Source organism: Phyllobates terribilis, unplaced genomic scaffold (genome assembly GCF_046119375.1).
Source record: "Phyllobates terribilis strain yellow unplaced genomic scaffold, ASM4611937v1 Scaffold_30__1_contigs__length_15301838, whole genome shotgun sequence".
Taxonomy (NCBI): domain Eukaryota; kingdom Metazoa; phylum Chordata; class Amphibia; order Anura; family Dendrobatidae; genus Phyllobates; species Phyllobates terribilis.
In genome coordinates, this window is record NW_027362790.1 from 9,599,700 (window position 1) to 9,627,452 (window position 27,753).

At 44.0% G+C, this 27,753-nt stretch overlaps 17 non-coding genes across 17 annotated transcripts; all 17 read right to left on the reverse strand.

The window, feature by feature from the left end:
• Positions 1-6,144: 6,144 nt before the first annotated feature.
• LOC141179588 (U2 spliceosomal RNA) lies at positions 6,145-6,335 on the reverse strand. The gene has a single exon (XR_012255589.1). It is a non-coding gene; the product is annotated as a U2 spliceosomal RNA (small nuclear RNA).
• A 1,115-nt stretch (positions 6,336-7,450) lies between these two features.
• Positions 7,451-7,641, reverse strand: LOC141180237 (U2 spliceosomal RNA). Its single transcript, XR_012256002.1, has one exon. It is a non-coding gene; the product is annotated as a U2 spliceosomal RNA (small nuclear RNA).
• Positions 7,642-8,756: 1,115 nt separating this feature from the next.
• LOC141180239 (U2 spliceosomal RNA) lies at positions 8,757-8,947 on the reverse strand. The gene has a single exon (XR_012256004.1). It is a non-coding gene; the product is annotated as a U2 spliceosomal RNA (small nuclear RNA).
• Positions 8,948-10,062: 1,115 nt separating this feature from the next.
• On the reverse strand, positions 10,063-10,253 carry LOC141179661 (U2 spliceosomal RNA). Its single transcript, XR_012255655.1, has one exon. It is a non-coding gene; the product is annotated as a U2 spliceosomal RNA (small nuclear RNA).
• A 1,115-nt stretch (positions 10,254-11,368) lies between these two features.
• LOC141179589 (U2 spliceosomal RNA) lies at positions 11,369-11,559 on the reverse strand. The gene has a single exon (XR_012255590.1). It is a non-coding gene; the product is annotated as a U2 spliceosomal RNA (small nuclear RNA).
• Positions 11,560-12,674: 1,115 nt separating this feature from the next.
• LOC141180240 (U2 spliceosomal RNA) lies at positions 12,675-12,865 on the reverse strand. Its single transcript, XR_012256005.1, has one exon. It is a non-coding gene; the product is annotated as a U2 spliceosomal RNA (small nuclear RNA).
• Positions 12,866-13,980: 1,115 nt separating this feature from the next.
• On the reverse strand, positions 13,981-14,171 carry LOC141180242 (U2 spliceosomal RNA). Its single transcript, XR_012256006.1, has one exon. It is a non-coding gene; the product is annotated as a U2 spliceosomal RNA (small nuclear RNA).
• A 1,115-nt stretch (positions 14,172-15,286) lies between these two features.
• LOC141179662 (U2 spliceosomal RNA) lies at positions 15,287-15,477 on the reverse strand. The gene has a single exon (XR_012255656.1). It is a non-coding gene; the product is annotated as a U2 spliceosomal RNA (small nuclear RNA).
• A 1,115-nt stretch (positions 15,478-16,592) lies between these two features.
• LOC141180243 (U2 spliceosomal RNA) lies at positions 16,593-16,783 on the reverse strand. The gene has a single exon (XR_012256007.1). It is a non-coding gene; the product is annotated as a U2 spliceosomal RNA (small nuclear RNA).
• Positions 16,784-17,898: 1,115 nt separating this feature from the next.
• On the reverse strand, positions 17,899-18,089 carry LOC141180244 (U2 spliceosomal RNA). Its single transcript, XR_012256008.1, has one exon. It is a non-coding gene; the product is annotated as a U2 spliceosomal RNA (small nuclear RNA).
• Positions 18,090-19,204: 1,115 nt separating this feature from the next.
• On the reverse strand, positions 19,205-19,395 carry LOC141180246 (U2 spliceosomal RNA). The gene has a single exon (XR_012256010.1). It is a non-coding gene; the product is annotated as a U2 spliceosomal RNA (small nuclear RNA).
• Positions 19,396-20,504: 1,109 nt separating this feature from the next.
• Positions 20,505-20,695, reverse strand: LOC141180247 (U2 spliceosomal RNA). Its single transcript, XR_012256011.1, has one exon. It is a non-coding gene; the product is annotated as a U2 spliceosomal RNA (small nuclear RNA).
• Positions 20,696-21,807: 1,112 nt separating this feature from the next.
• LOC141180248 (U2 spliceosomal RNA) lies at positions 21,808-21,998 on the reverse strand. Its single transcript, XR_012256012.1, has one exon. It is a non-coding gene; the product is annotated as a U2 spliceosomal RNA (small nuclear RNA).
• Positions 21,999-23,113: 1,115 nt separating this feature from the next.
• On the reverse strand, positions 23,114-23,304 carry LOC141180249 (U2 spliceosomal RNA). Its single transcript, XR_012256013.1, has one exon. It is a non-coding gene; the product is annotated as a U2 spliceosomal RNA (small nuclear RNA).
• A 1,109-nt stretch (positions 23,305-24,413) lies between these two features.
• Positions 24,414-24,604, reverse strand: LOC141179531 (U2 spliceosomal RNA). Its single transcript, XR_012255538.1, has one exon. It is a non-coding gene; the product is annotated as a U2 spliceosomal RNA (small nuclear RNA).
• A 1,115-nt stretch (positions 24,605-25,719) lies between these two features.
• Positions 25,720-25,910, reverse strand: LOC141180250 (U2 spliceosomal RNA). Its single transcript, XR_012256014.1, has one exon. It is a non-coding gene; the product is annotated as a U2 spliceosomal RNA (small nuclear RNA).
• A 1,112-nt stretch (positions 25,911-27,022) lies between these two features.
• LOC141180251 (U2 spliceosomal RNA) lies at positions 27,023-27,213 on the reverse strand. Its single transcript, XR_012256015.1, has one exon. It is a non-coding gene; the product is annotated as a U2 spliceosomal RNA (small nuclear RNA).
• Positions 27,214-27,753: the final 540 nt, after the last annotated feature.

Genomic DNA, 27,753 nt, shown 5'->3' on the forward strand with positions numbered 1-27,753 from the left:
GCAATGTTGCGCGCTTTCCAGAGAGATGACTTGGCGCAGTTCACTGTCTTCCAAGCCATTGTGTACTGGTCCATTGTGGGGCATTCCATAAGTCCGTATAGCACAGTTTTATATGTAAATTCCTTGAGGTCTGCCACCCTTTCCAGTAGGGGGAGCAGTCTTCTCCAGAAATCCTTTGCAAAATTACATGTCCATAATAGATGTTCCACCGTTTCCTCGTCTTGGCATCCGGCTCTTGGGCAGATGGCAGACCTCACAAATCCTCTTCTGTATTGGAATGCCCGGCAAGGAAGACAGCGGTGCATGCAACTCCAAGCCAGATCTCTCTGTTCATTAAAAAGATAAAAAACGTTAATCATTTTCCAGATAGACATAGATTTGTCATCATCATATCTGTCAACATTACATATTTCCTCACTTTTACGTATTTCTTTAATTAGTTTCTTACTATTTCTTAATTCCTCTATTTTTTTAGTCCCTAAATTAAAATCGGACACTATTTTCCTTAAAATCTCATAATGCGTCGACAAATTAAAAGCATGGGGCACAGATATATTAACTTCATACCATCCAAACTTTCTCATAAAAAATCCTGTATTAAAACGCATAAAAAAGGACCAATAGTGATTCTTAAAAAGGGCATTAAAACAGTAAACGAACAGATGGATTAAAAGAAACCTATTAAAATCTGGAAAATCTTTACCACCTTTTACTTTTGATTTCATCACGATTTCTCTTTTCAGCTTTTCCATTTTTGAGTTCCAAAAGAAGGTAAAACAGGTTTTGGTTATCTTTTTTTAAACATTAACAGGCGGGGGGAAAACCATGCTAAGATACAATAAAAGAGGTAAAATCACCATCTTTAAAACCAATACTTTACCCTCCATTGTAAGTCTCCTCATGTTCCACATACATATTTTCGTATTTACTTTCTGTGTAACTGTTTCCCAACTATTATAACCATCATTATTTTCAGTGAATGATATACCTAAAATGGAAATGGATTCGGAGACATTAATTGGTACATCACGTAAAATCATCCCCCCAACACTTAAAATGTTACACTTATTAAAATTGAATTTAAAACCAGAAGCTAGACAAAAGGATTGCACTTGATGGAGAGTGGCCGTAAGTGATGGTGCATCTGTACACAAGACCGCCACGTCATCCATGTAGCCTTCAACCTTGGCCTCCAAACCACCGCTTCCAGGCAGAGGGACACCGCATATCTGTTTATTTTGGCGTATTGCACATAACATTGGTTCCAGTGCACAGATAAACAGTAGGGGGGACAGAGGGCATCCCTGTTTCACCCCTGACCGTAAAAATACCTCTTGTGTCTTAAAACCATTCACTAAAATCTTACTTGTACAATCCTTGTAAAATGCTTTAAGCGATAGTAAAAACCCTTCTGGTATGCCCATTTTCTCTAAAACTTTAAAAAGATAAAAGTGTGAGACACGGTCAAATGCTTTTTCAAAATCAATAGATAAAATCGCCATTTTCCCCTTTCTGTCTTTCACATCCTCAATACAGTCTTTCACTAAATTCAGATTGTCCCATATACTGCGCCCCGGCACCCCACACACTTGATTAGAATGAATAACTTTGCTGATGACTTCTTTTAGACGATTTGCACAAATTTTAGCCATTATTTTATAGTCACAATTTAAAAGTGTTATTGGTCTCCAGTTTTCTAATTTTGATTTATCGCCTTTTTTGTATAGGAGGGAGACTTCACCTTTCTTCCAGGAATTTAATAAAACCTTATTATTAAAAACCTCAGTAAACAAATAAAACAAATCATCTTTTAAAATATCATAAAAACATACATAAAATTCTATTGGGATGCCATCAGGACCAGGGACCTTTCCAGTTTTAAAACTTTTAATAGTTTTTAACACTTCTTGTTCCGTTAAAACTTGGGATAAAAACTCTTGGGATGCGGGATCTAAAACAGCTGTTAGTCCTTGCAGCGAATCATCCATTAATTTATTATCTATATTTTTTCCATTAAAAAGATTAGAAAAAAAAACCTCAACTTTACCCAGCATATTTTTTAGATTATTCTCACCATCTATATGGTCAATTATCACTTTTTCTTTTTTATTTTTCCTAAAAAAATATCTGGAACACTTTTCATTTTCTTCTATATGTTGTACTCTAGAACGAAAAATTATCTCTTTTCCTTTTTGTTCTAGCCATTTTGAAATCTCTTCTTTTAAGTTTGAAATATCAACTTGTACATCTATCCCATTGTCTCTGAGCTTAAATAATGTTTGTAGGCGGGTATTTAAAATTCTATATTCTTCATATTTTTCTTTGGCTCTACATATACTCTTTTTAATAAAAAAGTCTTTTATTTTTACTTTCATTCTATCCCACCATACACTCATAGTCTCATTTGTTTTTTTCCCTTTTCTACATTTCCTATAAAACTCAATAAAATCTGATAAAATCTGCGGGTCGGTTAAAAGGGATACGTTCATTTTCCAGCTTTTCTTACCACATTTTTTGTTGTCATTTACTTTTATGGTAAAGGATAAAAGTTTATGGTCTGAAAATATATTAGTTAAAACTTCACATTTGGCAGGTATTGTTTTATCTGAACCAAAAATAAAATCAATCCTAGAGCTACAATTAGCATTGCTCCAAGTGAAACCGGCGTCCTCTGGGCTGTCACTATGACACTCTTTATATATGTCTATCAATTTAGCATCTTTGACTATATCATGTAGCATACCTGAGGTTTTATCGTAGTTCCTGCTTACAGAGCTGGAGCGCCGGTTTTCACCTTTTAAAACACAATTAAAATCCCCTGCTAAGATAAAAGGTTCAGAGTTATTAATAAATAATGGTAAAAGATCAAGCATTTCGGCTCTTTCATTTTTCTCTGGGGATCCATAAAAATTTAAAAACTGCCATCTAATACCATCAATAAAAGCTTTCACTAATAAAATACGACCTGGTAAAATTTCCTGAATAAAATCAATTAAAACGTTCCCTTTAAAAAGTATGGCTACACCCGCTGATCCTGCAGCATTCGATCCGGACCAGACAGATGGCCCACACTTCCACTCATCTTTATATTTTTGATATGACATTTCATGTGGGATATTACATTCTTGCAGAAAAAATACAGATGCAGTAAAACACGTAAAAAAATTAAAAAGAGCAGTTCTTCTCGTGTTAGATTTTATGCCTCTCACGTTGAGGGAAATACCTTTGAGTTCAGCCATCATTAGAAAATGTAGAAATTTTAATTAGGTAACTAAGAGCAACGGATTTACCTGTCCGATGAACCTGATCAGACCACTGGGCTTGCGCCTCCCTCCTCATCTGATAGTATCGTCACGAGAGTCTCCGTGGAGGAGGAAAGATTACCACATTTATATAAACCCGACGCTACACTGGCATAGCTCGGAGGGCTGGCTGGCAGAACCCGCTGGGTCTCCATTGGCTGGCCATGCAGTTCCTCATCAGGTGGGTCCCCGAGGGGTTCCGCCGCCCCTGTTTGACCTGTAGAAGGTCGTCCTATAGGAGGAGGTTGCGCACAAGGCAGAGCCTCTGACTCTTCAGAGGCAGCAAGATCCCGGTCCCCACCTGTAGCAGCGGAGACCGAAACCCCTGAGGGTCCAGCGTCCACGTCCCCTTCTGGAGAAGTGTCCATCTGTTCACCTCCTGCTGCCTCCTCCGAAACACCCTTTTTCTTTTTCTTAGGACCCACCTTTATCCACTCAGCGCCCTCAGCACTAGGAGACCCAGACTGGGCATGGGCTTCTGTGTCGGCCTTTTGCCGGTCCCTTTTGACCTTACCAGTAGTGCCCTTCTGCTCCTTCTCAGCCCTCCTTTTGGACTCCCGCAGGTCCTGCAGCCAGGTTTTGGGATTTGGTATTTTACCTGTCATAGACTCTGGAGACACTTCACTATTTGGTACGCCCTTATTGTCTCCAGAGGCTCCAGGTTGTTGTTCCTCCTCCTGAGGGGTGGTCTGATCTTTTGGTCCTTGGTCGGACGTCTTGGACTTCCCCTTTTGCTCATCTTCCCGAAATCTGTGAGGGCAAGAAAAATAAAAGTGACCTGGAGTCTGGCAAAAACTGCATTTCTTTTCCTTAGGGCATTCTTTTGTCTCATGTTCTTCACTAGCACAATTTCTACATGATACATGACAGTTTTCTTTTGAATGACCATAGCGCCCACAATTTCTGCAATATACTGGCATCCCAGAAAAGAAGAAATCCCCATTTGTTTGCCCAATTTTGAAACGGGCAGGGGGGAGCCGTATACCACCTGGTGTATTTGGATCTCTTGTACACTTCACAAGGAATTTCCACTTAGATGTCCATATGTTATATTCGTTTAATATCTTCCCAATACATTTAACACTTTTAAAATAAATTGCTAGAAATGACATTACTTCTGGAGCAGAAACAAAGGGCGAAAATATTTTTACAATAACCAGTCTTACCTCATCCAGGACGTGCTCAACAATTTGTATCCCTTTCAAAACAGGACTATTTTCAACTTTTTTTAACTTTTCTAGTACATCTCTAAAAATACCTTCTCCGGTGAATGTGATGTCATAGTCACCTCTTCTGGGATAATCCTGGATGGAGAGAATTTCATTCCTTTGTACGCCAAGAAGGTTCCTGAGCACGTCCTGGACTACATACCCTAATTTCCTCATATCCGAGCCACCCGCCGTGAAGTGAACTCGGATAGAGTTTTTTAGCCTCGCATAAAGAGGCACGAGGTTAGGGTCAACCTCCATGGAAAAACGCAACAAGGTTGCAAATTGCAGCCGCTTGCAATCTGCGCTCCCAGTGTTCTTGCAGCGAAAAACACCTGGAAGCTGGGGGATCGCAACTCGTTACCCTGGGACTAAGCCCTCTCCCTAATAGCAGCAAGCAGGTTAAGTCCACCAAAGTGGACGATCCTGCCAGGCCAAGGAGAGGGGTACCCGAGTGCCCTTCAACCACAATCTCCTGCAATAAAGCACTTGATCGTAGCCAAAAGGCCGAGAAGCGATAACCAGAATTGGTTTCAAACTACGGAGCCACCCAAGGATCCTGAAAAGTCCATTTGTGGAGATGAGCTCCTGGACTCCCGTTAAGAAGACATGTTGTCAACCTCTAGATCCCTTACATGCCTGCACTTTTCGGCTTGCTGCTGCTGCAATCCACGCGTTTTAGATCTGCATAACTCCACCTCTTTAAACACAGCACCTTCACCCCCTGCTGTTCCCACCCGCCTCAACACCGTTGGAAGGGAGGAGAACCAATTAAGGCGGGGGGTGGGGTGGAACGAGCAGCTGTCTACCCTTAGCAGGAGGGCTCCTGATTACATACCTCTCCTGCTGCTGCTGCTGCTGGCTGTCCAGCAGCAGACTGAAGGTGGCTGCTGCTGTGCACAGGTATATAAAGGCTCAGAGCCTATTATGACACGCGCAGCCAGCGTTCCATTGCCACATTCCATCTACTGCAGGCAGGATACCTGGCTGGCTGAATGTCGCTGAGAAGCTCACAGAGACCGCCATAAGCAACAGTTTAACAGAATGCCACAGACTAATCAACCAAACTTTTTGGGTTGGGTTCTCTTTTATAGTCTGCAGGCATTAAATGAAAGAAGTCAGTGTTCCAGCAGAAGGAGACAACGTTTCAGAAAAGGCATTGTAGCAAACCAAAAAAGAAATTTTAAGCGCAGCAGAGTAACCAGCGCACATACCTGTTAGCTCAGGTGAGTTTAAAAGGCTGCTGTTGATAACAAGGGCATTTGCTAAATAGATGGTGTGTGTGCAACAATATACTGAAAGGTCAATTATATTGTGCAGCTTATCTCACCACCTGTAGTTATTTAGGTGAAAGCTCCAAAATGCTTGCCTAATATGTCTGTTTATCCAAAAGGAAGTAAAAAGGGAGAGCTAGAAAGATAGCATTGCATCACATTACATGGCAATGCAATGCACAGTTGCTGAAGTTGAACCAAAATGAGCTTGTAATCTGGCTTCTGCAACTTTGAACATGAAAAATCCAATGAGGAGAAGAAAAGCAAAGCCAAAGAGTCCATCCCAAAATCCGACAAACAAGCAAAATGAACAAAAAACATTGAATTCAATTCTTTCTGATTTTAGAAACTGCATTAAAGAAGGGGTGCACCGGTCCTGGAGATACTGCAATACCAGGTCAATGCGTGGAGTGGATAGAGCAAGCTCTTTTTCCATCTCTCTGTTCTAAAAATCCATTTAATATATGGTCCCCAGATAGGGGACGTATCAGATATTAAACTGATAAGAACAGATACTACACTTGATCTTAGCCAAAAGGCCGAGAAGCGATAACCAGAATTGGTTTCAAACTACGGAGCCACCCAAGGATCCTGAAAAGTCCATTTGTGGAGATGAGCTCCTGGACTCCCGTTAAGAAGACATGTTGTCAACCTCTAGATCCCTTACATGCCTGCACTTTTCGGCTTGCTGCTGCTGCAATCCACGCGTTTTAGATCTGCATAACTCCACCTCTTTAAACACAGCACCTTCACCCCCTGCTGTTCCCACCCGCCTCAACACCGTTGGAAGGGAGGAGAACCAATTAAGGCGGGGGGTGGGGTGGAACGAGCAGCTGTCTACTCTTAGCAGGAGGGCTCCTGATTACATACCTCTCCTGCTGCTGCTGCTGCTGGCTGTCCAGCAGCAGACTGAAGGTGGCTGCTGCTGTGCACAGGTATATAAAGGCTCAGAGCCTATTATGACACGCGCAGCCAGCGTTCCATTGCCACATTCCATCTACTGCAGGCAGGATACCTGGCTGGCTGAATGTCGCTGAGAAGCTCACAGAGACCGCCATAAGCAACAGTTTAACAGAATGCCACAGACTAATCAACCAAACTTTTTGGGTTGGGTTCTCTTTTATAGTCTGCAGGCATTAAATGAAAGAAGTCAGTGTTCCAGCAGAAGGAGACAACGTTTCAGAAAAGGCATTGTAGCAAACCAAAAAAGAAATTTTAAGCGCAGCAGAGTAACCAGCGCACATACCTGTTAGCTCAGGTGAGTTTAAAAGGCTGCTGTTGATAACAAGGGCATTTGCTAAATAGTTGGTGTGTGTGCAACAATATACTGAAAGGTCAATTATATTGTGCAGCTTATCTCACCACCTGTAGTTATTTAGGTGAAAGCTCCAAAATGCTTGCCTAATATGTCTGTTTATCCAAAAGGAAGTAAAAAGGGAGAGCTAGAAAGATAGCATTGCATCACATTACATGGCAATGCAATGCACAGTTGCTGAAGTTGAACCAAAATGAGCTTGTAATCTGGCTTCTGCAACTTTGAACATGAAAAATCCAATGAGGAGAAGAAAAGCAAAGCCAAAGAGTCCATCCCAAAATCCGACAAACAAGCAAAATGAACAAAAAACATTGAATTCAATTCTTTCTGATTTTAGAAACTGCATTAAAGAAGGGGTGCACCGGTCCTGGAGATACTGCAATACCAGGTCAATGCGTGGAGTGGACAGAGCAAGCTCTTTTTCCATCTCCCTGTTCTAAAAATCCATTTAATATATGGTCCCCAGATAGGGGACGTATCAGATATTAAACTGATAAGAACAGATACTACACTTGATCTTAGCCAAAAGGCCGAGAAGCGATAACCAGAATTGGTTTCAAACTACGGAGCCACCCAAGGATCCTGAAAAGTCCATTTGTGGAGATGAGCTCCTGGACTCCCGTTAAGAAGACATGTTGTCAACCTCTAGATCCCTTACATGCCTGCACTTTTCGGCTTGCTGCTGCTGCAATCCACGCGTTTTAGATCTGCATAACTCCACCTCTTTAAACACAGCACCTTCACCCCCTGCTGTTCCCACCCGCCTCAACACCGTTGGAAGGGAGGAGAACCAATTAAGGCGGGGGGTGGGGTGGAACGAGCAGCTGTCTACCCTTAGCAGGAGGGCTCCTGATTACATACCTCTCCTGCTGCTGCTGCTGCTGGCTGTCCAGCAGCAGACTGAAGGTGGCTGCTGCTGTGCACAGGTATATAAAGGCTCAGAGCCTATTATGACACGCGCAGCCAGCGTTCCATTGCCACATTCCATCTACTGCAGGCAGGATACCTGGCTGGCTGAATGTCGCTGAGAAGCTCACAGAGACCGCCATAAGCAACAGTTTAACAGAATGCCACAGACTAATCAACCAAACTTTTTGGGTTGGGTTCTCTTTTATAGTCTGCAGGCATTAAATGAAAGAAGTCAGTGTTCCAGCAGAAGGAGACAACGTTTCAGAAAAGGTATTGTAGCAAACCAAAAAAGAAATTTTAAGCGCAGCAGAGTAACCAGCGCACATACCTGTTAGCTCAGGTGAGTTTAAAAGGCTGCTGTTGATAACAAGGGCATTTGCTAAATAGATGGTGTGTGTGCAACAATATACTGAAAGGTCAATTATATTGTGCAGCTTATCTCACCACCTGTAGTTATTTACGTGAAAGCTCCAAAATGCTTGCCTAATATGTCTGTTTATCCAAAAGGAAGTAAAAAGGGAGAGCTAGAAACATAGCATTGCATCACATTACATGGCAATGCAATGCACAGTTGCTGAAGTTGAACCAAAATGAGCTTGTAATCTGGCTTCTGCAACTTTGAACATGAAAAATCCAATGAGGAGAAGAAAAGCAAAGCCAAAGAGTCCATCCCAAAATCCGACAAACAAGCAAAATGAACAAAAAACATTGAATTCAATTCTTTCTGATTTTAGAAACTGCATTAAAGAAGGGGTGCACCGGTCCTGGAGATACTGCAATACCAGGTCAATGCGTGGAGTGGACAGAGCAAGCTCTTTTTCCATCTCCCTGTTCTAAAAATCCATTTAATATATGGTCCCCAGATAGGGGACGTATCAGATATTAAACTGATAAGAACAGATACTACACTTGATCTTAGCCAAAAGGCCGAGAAGCGATAACCAGAATTGGTTTCAAACTACGGAGCCACCCAAGGATCCTGAAAAGTCCATTTGTGGAGATGAGCTCCTGGACTCCCGTTAAGAAGACATGTTGTCAACCTCTAGATCCCTTACATGCCTGCACTTTTCGGCTTGCTGCTGCTGCAATCCACACGTTTTAGATCTGCATAACTCCACCTCTTTAAACACAGCACCTTCACCCCCTGCTGTTCCCACCCGCCTCAACACCGTTGGAGGGGAGGAGAACCAATTAAGGCGGGGGGTGGGGTGGAACGAGCAGCTGTCTACCCTTAGCAGGAGGGCTCCTGATTACATACATCTCCTGCTGCTGCTGCTGCTGGCTGTCCAGCAGCAGACTGAAGGTGGCTGCTGCTGTGCACAGGTATATAAAGGCTCAGAGCCTATTATGACACGCGCAGCCAGCGTTCCATTGCCACATTCCATCTACTGCAGGCAGGATACCTGGCTGGCTGAATGTCGCTGAGAAGCTCACAGAGACCGCCATAAGCAACAGTTTAACAGAATGCCACAGACTAATCAACCAAACTTTTTGGGTTGGGTTCTCTTTTATAGTCTGCAGGCATTAAATGAAAGAAGTCAGTGTTCCAGCAGAAGGAGACAACGTTTCAGAAAAGGCATTGTAGCAAACCAAAAAAGAAATTTTAAGCGCAGCAGAGTAACCAGCGCACATACCTGTTAGCTCAGGTGAGTTTAAAAGGCTGCTGTTGATAACAAGGGCATTTGCTAAATAGATGGTGTGTGTGCAACAATATACTGAAAGGTCAATTATATTGTGCAGCTTATCTCACCACCTGTAGTTATTTAGGTGAAAGCTCCAAAATGCTTGCCTAATATGTCTGTTTATCCAAAAGGAAGTAAAAAGGGAGAGCTAGAAAGATAGCATTGCATCACATTACATGGCAATGCAATGCACAGTTGCTAAAGTTGAACCAAAATGAGCTTGTAATCTGGCTTCTGCAACTTTGAACATGAAAAATCCAATGAGGAGAAGAAAAGCAAAGCCAAAGAGTCCATCCCAAAATCCGACAAACAAGCAAAATGAACAAAAAACATTGAATTCAATTCTTTCTGATTTTAGAAACTGCATTAAAGAAGGGGTGCACCGGTCCTGGAGATACTGCAATACCAGGTCAATGCGTGGAGTGGATAGAGCAAGGTCTTTTTCCATCTCTCTGTTCTAAAAATCCATTTAATATATGGTCCCCAGATAGGGGACGTATCAGATATTAAACTGATAAGAACAGATACTACACTTGATCTTAGCCAAAAGGCCGAGAAGCGATAACCAGAATTGGTTTCAAACTACGGAGCCACCCAAGGATCCTGAAAAGTCCATTTGTGGAGATGAGCTCCTGGACTCCCGTTAAGAAGACATGTTGTCAACCTCTAGATCCCTTACATGCCTGCACTTTTCGGCTTGCTGCTGCTGCAATCCACGCGTTTTAGATCTGCATAACTCCACCTCTTTAAACACAGCACCTTCACCCCCTGCTGTTCCCACCCGCCTCAACACCGTTGGAAGGGAGGAGAACCAATTAAGGCGGGGGGTGGGGTGGAACGAGCAGCTGTCTACCCTTAGCAGGAGGGCTCCTGATTACATACCTCTCCTGCTGCTGCTGCTGCTGGCTGTCCAGCAGCAGACTGAAGGTGGCTGCTGCTGTGCACAGGTATATAAAGGCTCAGAGCCTATTATGACACGCGCAGCCAGCGTTCCATTGCCACATTCCATCTACTGCAGGCAGGATACCTGGCTGGCTGAATGTCGCTGAGAAGCTCACAGAGACCGCCATAAGCAACAGTTTAACAGAATGCCACAGACTAATCAACCAAACTTTTTGGGTTGGGTTCTCTTTTATAGTCTGCAGGCATTAAATGAAAGAAGTCAGTGTTCCAGCAGAAGGAGACAACGTTTCAGAAAAGGCATTGTAGCAAACCAAAAAAGAAATTTTAAGCGCAGCAGAGTAACCAGCGCACATACCTGTTAGCTCAGGTGAGTTTAAAAGGCTGCTGTTGATAACAAGGGCATTTGCTAAATAGATGGTGTGTGTGCAACAATATACTGAAAGGTCAATTATATTGTGCAGCTTATCTCACCACCTGTAGTTATTTAGGTGAAAGCTCCAAAATGCTTGCCTAATATGTCTGTTTATCCAAAAGGAAGTAAAAAGGGAGAGCTAGAAAGATAGCATTGCATCACATTACATGGCAATGCAATGCACAGTTGCTGAAGTTGAACCAAAATGAGCTTGTAATCTGGCTTCTGCAACTTTGAACATGAAAAATCCAATGAGGAGAAGAAAAGCAAAGCCAAAGAGTCCATCCCAAAATCCGACAAACAAGCAAAATGAACAAAAAACATTGAATTCAATTCTTTCTGATTTTAGAAACTGCATTAAAGAAGGGGTGCACCGGTCCTGGAGATACTGCAATACCAGGTCAATGCGTGGAGTGGATAGAGCAAGCTCTTTTTCCATCTCTCTGTTCTAAAAATCCATTTAATATATGGTCCCCAGATAGGGGACGTATCAGATATTAAACTGATAAGAACAGATACTACACTTGATCTTAGCCAAAAGGCCGAGAAGCGATAACCAGAATTGGTTTCAAACTACGGAGCCACCCAAGGATCCTGAAAAGTCCATTTGTGGAGATGAGCTCCTGGACTCCCGTTAAGAAGACATGTTGTCAACCTCTAGATCCCTTACATGCCTGCACTTTTCGGCTTGCTGCTGCTGCAATCCACGCGTTTTAGATCTGCATAACTCCACCTCTTTAAACACAGCACCTTCACCCCCTGCTGTTCCCACCCGCCTCAACACCGTTGGAAGGGAGGAGAACCAATTAAGGCGGGGGGTGGGGTGGAACGAGCAGCTGTCTACTCTTAGCAGGAGGGCTCCTGATTACATACCTCTCCTGCTGCTGCTGCTGCTGGCTGTCCAGCAGCAGACTGAAGGTGGCTGCTGCTGTGCACAGGTATATAAAGGCTCAGAGCCTATTATGACACGCGCAGCCAGCGTTCCATTGCCACATTCCATCTACTGCAGGCAGGATACCTGGCTGGCTGAATGTCGCTGAGAAGCTCACAGAGACCGCCATAAGCAACAGTTTAACAGAATGCCACAGACTAATCAACCAAACTTTTTGGGTTGGGTTCTCTTTTATAGTCTGCAGGCATTAAATGAAAGAAGTCAGTGTTCCAGCAGAAGGAGACAACGTTTCAGAAAAGGCATTGTAGCAAACCAAAAAAGAAATTTTAAGCGCAGCAGAGTAACCAGCGCACATACCTGTTAGCTCAGGTGAGTTTAAAAGGCTGCTGTTGATAACAAGGGCATTTGCTAAATAGTTGGTGTGTGTGCAACAATATACTGAAAGGTCAATTATATTGTGCAGCTTATCTCACCACCTGTAGTTATTTAGGTGAAAGCTCCAAAATGCTTGCCTAATATGTCTGTTTATCCAAAAGGAAGTAAAAAGGGAGAGCTAGAAAGATAGCATTGCATCACATTACATGGCAATGCAATGCACAGTTGCTGAAGTTGAACCAAAATGAGCTTGTAATCTGGCTTCTGCAACTTTGAACATGAAAAATCCAATGAGGAGAAGAAAAGCAAAGCCAAAGAGTCCATCCCAAAATCCGACAAACAAGCAAAATGAACAAAAAACATTGAATTCAATTCTTTCTGATTTTAGAAACTGCATTAAAGAAGGGGTGCACCGGTCCTGGAGATACTGCAATACCAGGTCAATGCGTGGAGTGGACAGAGCAAGCTCTTTTTCCATCTCCCTGTTCTAAAAATCCATTTAATATATGGTCCCCAGATAGGGGACGTATCAGATATTAAACTGATAAGAACAGATACTACACTTGATCTTAGCCAAAAGGCCGAGAAGCGATAACCAGAATTGGTTTCAAACTACGGAGCCACCCAAGGATCCTGAAAAGTCCATTTGTGGAGATGAGCTCCTGGACTCCCGTTAAGAAGACATGTTGTCAACCTCTAGATCCCTTACATGCCTGCACTTTTCGGCTTGCTGCTGCTGCAATCCACGCGTTTTAGATCTGCATAACTCCACCTCTTTAAACACAGCACCTTCACCCCCTGCTGTTCCCACCCGCCTCAACACCGTTGGAAGGGAGGAGAACCAATTAAGGCGGGGGGTGGGGTGGAACGAGCAGCTGTCTACCCTTAGCAGGAGGGCTCCTGATTACATACCTCTCCTGCTGCTGCTGCTGCTGGCTGTCCAGCAGCAGACTGAAGGTGGCTGCTGCTGTGCACAGGTATATAAAGGCTCAGAGCCTATTATGACACGCGCAGCCAGCGTTCCATTGCCACATTCCATCTACTGCAGGCAGGATACCTGGCTGGCTGAATGTCGCTGAGAAGCTCACAGAGACCGCCATAAGCAACAGTTTAACAGAATGCCACAGACTAATCAACCAAACTTTTTGGGTTGGGTTCTCTTTTATAGTCTGCAGGCATTAAATGAAAGAAGTCAGTGTTCCAGCAGAAGGAGACAACGTTTCAGAAAAGGTATTGTAGCAAACCAAAAAAGAAATTTTAAGCGCAGCAGAGTAACCAGCGCACATACCTGTTAGCTCAGGTGAGTTTAAAAGGCTGCTGTTGATAACAAGGGCATTTGCTAAATAGATGGTGTGTGTGCAACAATATACTGAAAGGTCAATTATATTGTGCAGCTTATCTCACCACCTGTAGTTATTTACGTGAAAGCTCCAAAATGCTTGCCTAATATGTCTGTTTATCCAAAAGGAAGTAAAAAGGGAGAGCTAGAAACATAGCATTGCATCACATTACATGGCAATGCAATGCACAGTTGCTGAAGTTGAACCAAAATGAGCTTGTAATCTGGCTTCTGCAACTTTGAACATGAAAAATCCAATGAGGAGAAGAAAAGCAAAGCCAAAGAGTCCATCCCAAAATCCGACAAACAAGCAAAATGAACAAAAAACATTGAATTCAATTCTTTCTGATTTTAGAAACTGCATTAAAGAAGGGGTGCACCGGTCCTGGAGATACTGCAATACCAGGTCAATGCGTGGAGTGGACAGAGCAAGCTCTTTTTCCATCTCCCTGTTCTAAAAATCCATTTAATATATGGTCCCCAGATAGGGGACGTATCAGATATTAAACTGATAAGAACAGATACTACACTTGATCTTAGCCAAAAGGCCGAGAAGCGATAACCAGAATTGGTTTCAAACTACGGAGCCACCCAAGGATCCTGAAAAGTCCATTTGTGGAGATGAGCTCCTGGACTCCCGTTAAGAAGACATGTTGTCAACCTCTAGATCCCTTACATGCCTGCACTTTTCGGCTTGCTGCTGCTGCAATCCACACGTTTTAGATCTGCATAACTCCACCTCTTTAAACACAGCACCTTCACCCCCTGCTGTTCCCACCCGCCTCAACACCGTTGGAGGGGAGGAGAACCAATTAAGGCGGGGGGTGGGGTGGAACGAGCAGCTGTCTACCCTTAGCAGGAGGGCTCCTGATTACATACATCTCCTGCTGCTGCTGCTGCTGGCTGTCCAGCAGCAGACTGAAGGTGGCTGCTGCTGTGCACAGGTATATAAAGGCTCAGAGCCTATTATGACACGCGCAGCCAGCGTTCCATTGCCACATTCCATCTACTGCAGGCAGGATACCTGGCTGGCTGAATGTCGCTGAGAAGCTCACAGAGACCGCCATAAGCAACAGTTTAACAGAATGCCACAGACTAATCAACCAAACTTTTTGGGTTGGGTTCTCTTTTATAGTCTGCAGGCATTAAATGAAAGAAGTCAGTGTTCCAGCAGAAGGAGACAACGTTTCAGAAAAGGCATTGTAGCAAACCAAAAAAGAAATTTTAAGCGCAGCAGAGTAACCAGCGCACATACCTGTTAGCTCAGGTGAGTTTAAAAGGCTGCTGTTGATAACAAGGGCATTTGCTAAATAGATGGTGTGTGTGCAACAATATACTGAAAGGTCAATTATATTGTGCAGCTTATCTCACCACCTGTAGTTATTTAGGTGAAAGCTCCAAAATGCTTGCCTAATATGTCTGTTTATCCAAAAGGAAGTAAAAAGGGAGAGCTAGAAAGATAGCATTGCATCACATTACATGGCAATGCAATGCACAGTTGCTAAAGTTGAACCAAAATGAGCTTGTAATCTGGCTTCTGCAACTTTGAACATGAAAAATCCAATGAGGAGAAGAAAAGCAAAGCCAAAGAGTCCATCCCAAAATCCGACAAACAAGCAAAATGAACAAAAAACATTGAATTCAATTCTTTCTGATTTTAGAAACTGCATTAAAGAAGGGGTGCACCGGTCCTGGAGATACTGCAATACCAGGTCAATGCGTGGAGTGGATAGAGCAAGGTCTTTTTCCATCTCTCTGTTCTAAAAATCCATTTAATATATGGTCCCCAGATAGGGGACGTATCAGATATTAAACTGATAAGAACAGATACTACACTTGATCTTAGCCAAAAGGCCGAGAAGCGATAACCAGAATTGGTTTCAAACTACGGAGCCACCCAAGGATCCTGAAAAGTCCATTTGTGGAGATGAGCTCCTGGACTCCCGTTAAGAAGACATGTTGTCAACCTCTAGATCCCTTACATGCCTGCACTTTTCGGCTTGCTGCTGCTGCAATCCACGCGTTTTAGATCTGCATAACTCCACCTCTTTAAACACAGCACCTTCACCCCCTGCTGTTCCCACCCGCCTCAACACCGTTGGAAGGGAGGAGAACCAATTAAGGCGGGGGGTGGGGTGGAACGAGCAGCTGTCTACCCTTAGCAGGAGGGCTCCTGATTACATACCTCTCCTGCTGCTGCTGCTGCTGGCTGTCCAGCAGCAGACTGAAGGTGGCTGCTGCTGTGCACAGGTATATAAAGGCTCAGAGCCTATTATGACACGCGCAGCCAGCGTTCCATTGCCACATTCCATCTACTGCAGGCAGGATACCTGGCTGGCTGAATGTCGCTGAGAAGCTCACAGAGACCGCCATAAGCAACAGTTTAACAGAATGCCACAGACTAATCAACCAAACTTTTTGGGTTGGGTTCTCTTTTATAGTCTGCAGGCATTAAATGAAAGAAGTCAGTGTTCCAGCAGAAGGAGACAACGTTTCAGAAAAGGCATTGTAGCAAACCAAAAAAGAAATTTTAAGCGCAGCAGAGTAACCAGCGCACATACCTGTTAGCTCAGGTGAGTTTAAAAGGCTGCTGTTGATAACAAGGGCATTTGCTAAATAGATGGTGTGTGTGCAACAATATACTGAAAGGTAAATTATATTGTGCAGCTTATCTCACCACCTGTAGTTATTTAGGTGAAAGCTCCAAAATGCTTGCCTAATATGTCTGTTTATCCAAAAGGAAGTAAAAAGGGAGAGCTAGAAAGATAGCATTGCATCACATTACATGGCAATGCAATGCACAGTTGCTGAAGTTGAACCAAAATGAGCTTGTAATCTGGCTTCTGCAACTTTGAACATGAAAAATCCAATGAGGAGAAGAAAAGCAAAGCCAAAGAGTCCATCCCAAAATCCGACAAACAAGCAAAATGAACAAAAAACATTGAATTCAATTCTTTCTGATTTTAGAAACTGCATTAAAGAAGGGGTGCACCGGTCCTGGAGATACTGCAATACCAGGTCAATGCGTGGAGTGGACAGAGCAAGCTCTTTTTCCATCTCCCTGTTCTAAAAATCCATTTAATATATGGTCCCCAGATAGGGGACGTATCAGATATTAAACTGATAAGAACAGATACTACACTTGATCTTAGCCAAAAGGCCGAGAAGCGATAACCAGAATTGGTTTCAAACTACGGAGCCACCCAAGGATCCTGAAAAGTCCATTTGTGGAGATGAGCTCCTGGACTCCCGTTAAGAAGACATGTTGTCAACCTCTAGATCCCTTACATGCCTGCACTTTTCGGCTTGCTGCTGCTGCAATCCACGCGTTTTAGATCTGCATAACTCCACCTCTTTAAACACAGCACCTTCACCCCCTGCTGTTCCCACCCGCCTCAACACCGTTGGAAGGGAGGAGAACCAATTAAGGCGGGGGGTGGGGTGGAACGAGCAGCTGTCTACCCTTAGCAGGAGGGCTCCTGATTACATACCTCTCCTGCTGCTGCTGCTGCTGGCTGTCCAGCAGCAGACTGAAGGTGGCTGCTGCTGTGCACAGGTATATAAAGGCTCAGAGCCTATTATGACACGCGCAGCCAGCGTTCCATTGCCACATTCCATCTACTGCAGGCAGGATACCTGGCTGGCTGAATGTCGCTGAGAAGCTCACAGAGACCGCCATAAGCAACAGTTTAACAGAATGCCACAGACTAATCAACCAAACTTTTTGGGTTGGGTTCTCTTTTATAGTCTGCAGGCATTAAATGAAAGAAGTCAGTGTTCCAGCAGAAGGAGACAACGTTTCAGAAAAGGCATTGTAGCAAACCAAAAAAGAAATTTTAAGCGCAGCAGAGTAACCAGTGCACATACCTGTTAGCTCAGGTGAGTTTAAAAGGCTGCTGTTGATAACAAGGGCATTTGCTAAATAGATGGTGTGTGTGCAACAATATACTGAAAGGTCAATTATATTGTGCAGCTTATCTCACCACCTGTAGTTATTTAGGTGAAAGCTCCAAAATGCTTGCCTAATATGTCTGTTTATCCAAAAGGAAGTAAAAAGGGAGAGCTAGAAAGATAGCATTGCATCACATTACATGGCAATGCAATGCACAGTTGCTGAAGTTGAACCAAAATGAGCTTGTAATCTGGCTTCTGCAACTTTGAACATGAAAAATCCAATGAGGAGAAGAAAAGCAAAGCCAAAGAGTCCATCCCAAAATCCGACAAACAAGCAAAATGAACAAAAAACATTGAATTCAATTCTTTCTGATTTTAGAAACTGCATTAAAGAAGGGGTGCACCGGTCCTGGAGATACTGCAATACCAGGTCAATGCGTGGAGTGGACAGAGCAAGCTCTTTTTCCATCTCCCTGTTCTAAAAATCCATTTAATATATGGTCCCCAGATAGGGGACGTATCAGATATTAAACTGATAAGAACAGATACTACACTTGATCTTAGCCAAAAGGCCGAGAAGCGATAACCAGAATTGGTTTCAAACTACGGAGCCACCCAAGGATCCTGAAAAGTCCATTTGTGGAGATGAGCTCCTGGACTCCCGTTAAGAAGACATGTTGTCAACCTCTAGATCCCTTACATGCCTGCACTTTTCGGCTTGCTGCTGCTGCAATCCACGCGTTTTAGATCTGCATAACTCCACCTCTTTAAACACAGCACCTTCACCCCCTGCTGTTCCCACCCGCCTCAACACCGTTGGAAGGGAGGAGAACCAATTAAGGCGGGGGGTGGGGTGGAACGAGCAGCTGTCTACCCTTAGCAGGAGGGCTCCTGATTACATACCTCTCCTGCTGCTGCTGCTGCTGGCTGTCCAGCAGCAGACTGAAGGTGGCTGCTGCTGTGCACAGGTATATAAAGGCTCAGAGCCTATTATGACACGCGCAGCCAGCGTTCCATTGCCACATTCCATCTACTGCAGGCAGGATACCTGGCTGGCTGAATGTCGCTGAGAAGCTCACAGAGACCGCCATAAGCAACAGTTTAACAGAATGCCACAGACTAATCAACCAAACTTTTTGGGTTGGGTTCTCTTTTATAGTCTGCAGGCATTAAATGAAAGAAGTCAGTGTTCCAGCAGAAGGAGACAACGTTTCAGAAAAGGCATTGTAGCAAACCAAAAAAGAAATTTTAAGCGCAGCAGAGTAACCAGCGCACATACCTGTTAGCTCAGGTGAGTTTAAAAGGCTGCTGTTGATAACAAGGGCATTTGCTAAATAGATGGTGTGTGTGCAACAATATACTGAAAGGTCAATTATATTGTGCAGCTTATCTCACCACCTGTAGTTATTTAGGTGAAAGCTCCAAAATGCTTGCCTAATATGTCTGTTTATCCAAAAGGAAGTAAAAAGGGAGAGCTAGAAAGATAGCATTGCATCACATTACATGGCAATGCAATGCACAGTTGCTGAAGTTGAACCAAAATGAGCTTGTAATCTGGCTTCTGCAACTTTGAACATGAAAAATCCAATGAGGAGAAGAAAAGCAAAGCCAAAGAGTCCATCCCAAAATCCGACAAACAAGCAAAATGAACAAAAAACATTGAATTCAATTCTTTCTGATTTTAGAAACTGCATTAAAGAAGGGGTGCACCGGTCCTGGAGATACTGCAATACCAGGTCAATGCGTGGAGTGGACAGAGCAAGCTCTTTTTCCATCTCCCTGTTCTAAAAATCCATTTAATATATGGTCCCCAGATAGGGGACGTATCAGATATTAAACTGATAAGAACAGATACTACACTTGATCTTAGCCAAAAGGCCGAGAAGCGATAACCAGAATTGGTTTCAAACTACGGAGCCACCCAAGGATCCTGAAAAGTCCATTTGTGGAGATGAGCTCCTGGACTCCCGTTAAGAAGACATGTTGTCAACCTCTAGATCCCTTACATGCCTGCACTTTTCGGCTTGCTGCTGCTGCAATCCACGCGTTTTAGATCTGCATAACTCCACCTCTTTAAACACAGCACCTTCACCCCCTGCTGTTCCCACCCGCCTCAACACCGTTGGAAGGGAGGAGAACCAATTAAGGCGGGGGGTGGGGTGGAACGAGCAGCTGTCTACCCTTAGCAGGAGGGCTCCTGATTACATACCTCTCCTGCTGCTGCTGGCTGTCCAGCAGCAGACTGAAGGTGGCTGCTGCTGTGCACAGGTATATAAAGGCTCAGAGCCTATTATGACACGCGCAGCCAGCGTTCCATTGCCACATTCCATCTACTGCAGGCAGGATACCTGGCTGGCTGAATGTCGCTGAGAAGCTCACAGAGACCGCCATAAGCAACAGTTTAACAGAATGCCACAGACTAATCAACCAAACTTTTTGGGTTGGGTTCTCTTTTATAGTCTGCAGGCATTAAATGAAAGAAGTCAGTGTTCCAGCAGAAGGAGACAACGTTTCAGAAAAGGCATTGTAGCAAACCAAAAAAGAAATTTTAAGCGCAGCAGAGTAACCAGCGCACATACCTGTTAGCTCAGGTGAGTTTAAAAGGCTGCTGTTGATAACAAGGGCATTTGCTAAATAGATGGTGTGTGTGCAACAATATACTGAAAGGTCAATTATATTGTGCAGCTTATCTCACCACCTGTAGTTATTTAGGTGAAAGCTCCAAAATGCTTGCCTAATATGTCTGTTTATCCAAAAGGAAGTAAAAAGGGAGAGCTAGAAAGATAGCATTGCATCACATTACATGGCAATGCAATGCACAGTTGCTGAAGTTGAACCAAAATGAGCTTGTAATCTGGCTTCATCAACTTTGAACATGAAAAATCCAATGAGGAGAAGAAAAGCAAAGCCAAAGAGTCCATCCCAAAATCCGACAAACAAGCAAAATGAACAAAAAACATTGAATTCAATTCTTTCTGATTTTAGAAACTGCATTAAAGAAGGGGTGCACCGGTCCTGGAGATACTGCAATACCAGGTCAATGCGTGGAGTGGACAGAGCAAGCTCTTTTTCCATCTCCCTGTTCTAAAAATCCATTTAATATATGGTCCCCAGATAGGGGACGTATCAGATATTAAACTGATAAGAACAGATACTACACTTGATCTTAGCCAAAAGGCCGAGAAGCGATAACCAGAATTGGTTTCAAACTACGGAGCCACCCAAGGATCCTGAAAAGTCCATTTGTGGAGATGAGCTCCTGGACTCCCGTTAAGAAGACATGTTGTCAACCTCTAGATCCCTTACATGCCTGCACTTTTCGGCTTGCTGCTGCTGCAATCCACGCGTTTTAGATCTGCATAACTCCACCTCTTTAAACACAGCACCTTCACCCCCTGCTGTTCCCACCCGCCTCAACACCGTTGGAAGGGAGGAGAACCAATTAAGGCGGGGGGTGGGGTGGAACGAGCAGCTGTCTACCCTTAGCAGGAGGGCTCCTGATTACATACCTCTCCTGCTGCTGCTGCTGGCTGTCCAGCAGCAGACTGAAGGTGGCTGCTGCTGTGCACAGGTATATAAAGGCTCAGAGCCTATTATGACACGCGCAGCCAGCGTTCCATTGCCACATTCCATCTACTGCAGGCAGGATACCTGGCTGGCTGAATGTCGCTGAGAAGCTCACAGAGACCGCCATAAGCAACAGTTTAACAGAATGCCACAGACTAATCAACCAAACTTTTTGGGTTGGGTTCTCTTTTATAGTCTGCAGGCATTAAATGAAAGAAGTCAGTGTTCCAGCAGAAGGAGACAACGTTTCAGAAAAGGCATTGTAGCAAACCAAAAAAGAAATTTTAAGCGCAGCAGAGTAACCAGCGCACATACCTGTTAGCTCAGGTGAGTTTAAAAGGCTGCTGTTGATAACAAGGGCATTTGCTAAATAGATGGTGTGTGTGCAACAATATACTGAAAGGTCAATTATATTGTGCAGCTTATCTCACCACCTGTAGTTATTTAGGTGAAAGCTCCAAAATGCTTGCCTAATATGTCTGTTTATCCAAAAGGAAGTAAAAAGGGAGAGCTAGAAAGATAGCATTGCATCACATTACATGGCAATGCAATGCACAGTTGCTGAAGTTGAACCAAAATGAGCTTGTAATCTGGCTTCTGCAACTTTGAACATGAAAAATCCAATGAGGAGAAGAAAAGCAAAGCCAAAGAGTCCATCCCAAAATCCGACAAACAAGCAAAATGAACAAAAAACATTGAATTCAATTCTTTCTGATTTTAGAAACTGCATTAAAGAAGGGGTGCACCGGTCCTGGAGATACTGCAATACCAGGTCAATGCGTGGAGTGGACAGAGCAAGCTCTTTTTCCATCTCCCTGTTCTAAAAATCCATTTAATATATGGTCCCCAGATAGGGGACGTATCAGATATTAAACTGATAAGAACAGATACTACACTTGATCTTAGCCAAAAGGCCGAGAAGCGATAACCAGAATTGGTTTCAAACTACGGAGCTACCCAAGGATCCTGAAAAGTCCATTTGTGGAGATGAGCTCCTGGACTCCCGTTAAGAAGACATGTTGTCAACCTCTAGATCCCTTACATGCCTGCACTTTTCGGCTTGCTGCTGCTGCAATCCACGCGTTTTAGATCTGCATAACTCCACCTCTTTAAACACAGCACCTTCACCCCCTGCTGTTCCCACCCGCCTCAACACCGTTGGAAGGGAGGAGAACCAATTAAGGCGGGGGGTGGGGTGGAACGAGCAGCTGTCTACCCTTAGCAGGAGGGCTCCTGATTACATACCTCTCCTGCTGCTGCTGCTGCTGGCTGTCCAGCAGCAGACTGAAGGTGGCTGCTGCTGTGCACAGGTATATAAAGGCTCAGAGCCTATTATGACACGCGCAGCCAGCGTTCCATTGCCACATTCCATCTACTGCAGGCAGGATACCTGGCTGGCTGAATGTCGCTGAAAAGCTCACAGAGACCGCCATAAGCAACAGTTTAACAGAATGCCACAGACTAATCAACCAAACTTTTTGGGTTGGGTTCTCTTTTATAGTCTGCAGGCATTAAATGAAAGAAGTCAGTGTTCCAGCAGAAGGAGACAACGTTTCAGAAAAGGCATTGTAGCAAACCAAAAAAGAAATTTTAAGCGCAGCAGAGTAACCAGCGCACATACCTGTTAGCTCAGGTGAGTTTAAAAGGCTGCTGTTGATAACAAGGGCATTTGCTAAATAGATGGTGTGTGTGCAACAATATACTGAAAGGTCAATTATATTGTGCAGCTTATCTCACCACCTGTAGTTATTTAGGTGAAAGCTCCAAAATGCTTGCCTAATATGTCTGTTTATCCAAAAGGAAGTAAAAAGGGAGAGCTAGAAAGATAGCATTGCATCACATTACATGGCAATGCAATGCACAGTTGCTGAAGTTGAACCAAAATGAGCTTGTAATCTGGCTTCTGCAACTTTGAACATGAAAAATCCAATGAGGAGAAGAAATGCAAAGCCAAAGAGTCCATCCCAAAATCCGACAAACAAGCAAAATGAACAAAAAACATTGAATTCAATTCTTTCTGATTTTAGAAACTGCATTAAAGAAGGGGTGCACCGGTCCTGGAGATACTGCAATACCAGGTCAATGCGTGGAGTGGACAGAGCAAGCTCTTTTTCCATCTCCCTGTTCTAAAAATCCATTTAATATATGGTCCCCAGATAGGGGACGTATCAGATATTAAACTGATAAGAACAGATACTACACTTGATCTTAGCCAAAAGGCCGAGAAGCGATAACCAGAATTGGTTTCAAACTACGGAGCCACCCAAGGATCCTGAAAAGTCCATTTGTGGAGATGAGCTCCTGGACTCCCGTTAAGAAGACATGTTGTCAACCTCTAGATCCCTTACATGCCTGCACTTTTCGGCTTGCTGCTGCTGCAATCCACGCGTTTTAGATCTGCATAACTCCACCTCTTTAAACACAGCACCTTCACCCCCTGCTGTTCCCACCCGCCTCAACACCGTTGGAAGGGAGGAGAACCAATTAAGGCGGGGGGTGGGGTGGAACGAGCAGCTGTCTACCCTTAGCAGGAGGGCTCCTGATTACATACCTCTCCTGCTGCTGCTGGCTGTCCAGCAGCAGACTGAAGGTGGCTGCTGCTGTGCACAGGTATATAAAGGCTCAGAGCCTATTATGACACGCGCAGCCAGCGTTCCATTGCCACATTCCATCTACTGCAGGCAGGATACCTGGCTGGCTGAATGTCGCTGAGAAGCTCACAGAGACCGCCATAAGCAACAGTTTAACAGAATGCCACAGACTAATCAACCAAACTTTTTGGGTTGGGTTCTCTTTTATAGTCTGCAGGCATTAAATGAAAGAAGTCAGTGTTCCAGCAGAAGGAGACAACGTTTCAGAAAAGGCATTGTAGCAAACCAAAAAAGAAATTTTAAGCGCAGCAGAGTAACCAGCGCACATACCTGTTAGCTCAGGTGAGTTTAAAAGGCTGCTGTTGATAACAAGGGCATTTGCTAAATAGATGGTGTGTGTGCAACAATATACTGAAAGGTCAATTATATTGTGCAGCTTATCTCACCACCTGTAGTTATTTAGGTGAAAGCTCCAAAATGCTTGCCTAATATGTCTGTTTATCCAAAAGGAAGTAAAAAGGGAGAGCTAGAAAGATAGCATTGCATCACATTACATGGCAATGCAATGCACAGTTGCTGAAGTTGAACCAAAATGAGCTTGTAATCTGGCTTCTGCAACTTTGAACATGAAAAATCCAATGAGGAGAAGAAAAGCAAAGCCAAAGAGTCCATCCCAAAATCCGACAAACAAGCAAAATGAACAAAAAACATTGAATTCAATTCTTTCTGATTTTAGAAACTGCATTAAAGAAGGGGTGCACCGGTCCTGGAGATACTGCAATACCAGGTCAATGCGTGGAGTGGACAGAGCAAGCTCTTTTTCCATCTCCCTGTTCTAAAAATCCATTTAATATATGGTCCCCAGATAGGGGACGTATCAGATATTAAACTGATAAGAACAGATGCTACACTTGATCTTAGCCAAAAGGCCGAGAAGCGATAACCAGAATTGGTTTCAAACTACGGAGCCACCCAAGGATCCTGAAAAGTCCATTTGTGGAGATGAGCTCCTGGACTCCCGTTAAGAAGACATGTTGTCAACCTCTAGATCCCTTACATGCCTGCACTTTTCGGCTTGCTGCTGCTGCAATCCACGCGTTTTAGATCTGCATAACTCCACCTCTTTAAACACAGCACCTTCACCCCCTGCTGTTCCCACCCGCCTCAACACCGTTGGAAGGGAGGAGAACCAATTAAGGCGGGGGGTGGGGTGGAACGAGCAGCTGTCTACCCTTAGCAGGAGGGCTCCTGTTTACATACCTCTCCTGCTGCTGCTTCTGCTGGCTGTCCAGCAGCAGACTGAAGGTGGCTGCTGCTGTGCACAGGTATATAAAGGCTCAGAGCCTATTATGACACGCGCAGCCAGCGTTCCATTGCCACATTCCATCTACTGCAGGCAGGATACCTGGCTGGCTGAATGTCGCTGAGAAGCTCACAGAGACCGCCATAAGCAACAGTTTAACAGAATGCCACAGACTAATCAACCAAACTTTTTGGGTTGGGTTCTCTTTTATAGTCTGCAGGCATTAAATGAAAGAAGTCAGTGTTCCAGCAGAAGGAGACAACGTTTCAGAAAAGGCATTGTAGCAAACCAAAAAAGAAATTTTAAGCGCAGCAGAGTAACCAGCGCACATACCTGTTAGCTCAGGTGAGTTTAAAAGGCTGCTGTTGATAACAAGGGCATTTGCTAAATAGATGGTGTGTGTGCAACAATATACTGAAAGGTCAATTATATTGTGCAGCTTATCTCACCACCTGTAGTTATTTAGGTGAAAGCTCCAAAATGCTTGCCTAATATGTCTGTTTATCCAAAAGGAAGTAAAAAGGGAGAGCTAGAAAGATAGCATTGCATCACATTACATGGCAATGCAATGCACAGTTGCTGAAGTTGAACCAAAATGAGCTTGTAATCTGGCTTCTGCAACTTTGAACATGAAAAATCCAATGAGGAGAAGAAAAGCAAAGCCAAAGAGTCCATCCCAAAATCCGACAAACAAGCAAAATGAACAAAAAACATTGAATTCAATTCTTTCTGATTTTAGAAACTGCATTAAAGAAGGGGTGCACCGGTCCTGGAGATACTGCAATACCAGGTCAATGCGTGGAGTGGACAGAGCAAGCTCTTTTTCCATCTCCCTGTTCTAAAAATCCATTTAATATATGGTCCCCAGATAGGGGACGTATCAGATATTAAACTGATAAGAACAGATACTACACTTGATCTTAGCCAAAAGGCCGAGAAGCGATAACCAGAATTGGTTTCAAACTACGGAGCCACCCAAGGATCCTGAAAAGTCCATTTGTGGAGATGAGCTCCTGGACTCCCGTTAAGAAGACATGTTGTCAACCTCTAGATCCCTTACATGCCTGCACTTTTCGGCTTGCTGCTGCTGCAATCCACGCGTTTTAGATCTGCATAACTCCACCTCTTTAAACACAGCACCTTCACCCCCTGCTGTTCCCACCCGCCTCAACACCGTTGGAAGGGAGGAGAACCAATTAAGGCGGGGGGTGGGGTGGAACGAGCAGCTGTCTACCCTTAGCAGGAGGGCTCCTGATTACATACCTCTCCTGCTGCTGCTGCTGGCTGTCCAGCAGCAGACTGAAGGTGGCTGCTGCTGTGCACAGGTATATAAAGGCTCAGAGCCTATTATGACACGCGCAGCCAGCGTTCCATTGCCACATTCCATCTACTGCAGGCAGGATACCTGGCTGGCTGAATGTCGCTGAGAAGCTCACAGAGACCGCCATAAGCAACAGTTTAACAGAATGCCACAGACTAATCAACCAAACTTTTTGGGTTGGGTTCTCTTTTATAGTCTGCAGGCATTAAATGAAAGAAGTCAGTGTTCCAGCAGAAGGAGACAACGTTTCAGAAAAGGCATTGTAGCAAACCAAAAAAGAAATTTTAAGCGCAGCAGAGTAACCAGCGCACATACCTGTTAGCTCAGGTGAGTTTAAAAGGCTGCTGTTGATAACAAGGGCATTTGCTAAATAGATGGTGTGTGTGCAACAATATACTGAAAGGTCAATTATATTGTGCAGCTTATCTCACCACCTGTAGTTATTTAGGTGAAAGCTCCAAAATGCTTGCCTAATATGTCTGTTTATCCAAAAGGAAGTAAAAAGGGAGAGCTAGAAAGATAGCATTGCATCACATTACATGGCAATGCAATGCACAGTTGCTGAAGTTGAACCAAAATGAGCTTGTAATCTGGCTTCTGCAACTTTGAACATGAAAAATCCAATGAGGAGAAGAAAAGCAAAGCCAAAGAGTCCATCCCAAAATCCGACAAACAAGCAAAATGAACAAAAAACATTGAATTCAATTCTTTCTGATTTTAGAAACTGCATTAAAGAAGGGGTGCACCGGTCCTGGAGATACTGCAATACCAGGTCAATGCGTGGAGTGGACAGAGCAAGCTCTTTTTCCATCTCCCTGTTCTAAAAATCCATTTAATATATGGTCCCCAGATAGGGGACGTATCAGATATTAAACTGATAAGAACAGATACTACACTTGATCTTAGCCAAAAGGCCGAGAAGCGATAACCAGAATTGGTTTCAAACTACGGAGCCACCCAAGGATCCTGAAAAGTCCATTTGTGGAGATGAGCTCCTGGACTCCCGTTAAGAAGACATGTTGTCAACCTCTAGATCCCTTACATGCCTGCACTTTTCGGCTTGCTGCTGCTGCAATCCACGCGTTTTAGATCTGCATAACTCCACCTCTTTAAACACAGCACCTTCACCCCCTGCTGTTCCCACCCGCCTCAACACCGTTGGAAGGGAGGAGAACCAATTAAGGCGGGGGGTGGGGTGGAACGAGCAGCTGTCTACCCTTAGCAGGAGGGCTCCTGATTACATACCTCTCCTGCTGCTGCTGCTGCTGGCTGTCCAGCAGCAGACTGAAGGTGGCTGCTGCTGTGCACAGGTATATAAAGGCTCAGAGCCTATTATGACACGCGCAGCCAGCGTTCCATTGCCACATTCCATCTACTGCAGGCAGGATACCTGGCTGGCTGAATGTCGCTGAAAAGCTCACAGAGACCGCCATAAGCAACAGTTAAACAGAATGCCACAGACTAAT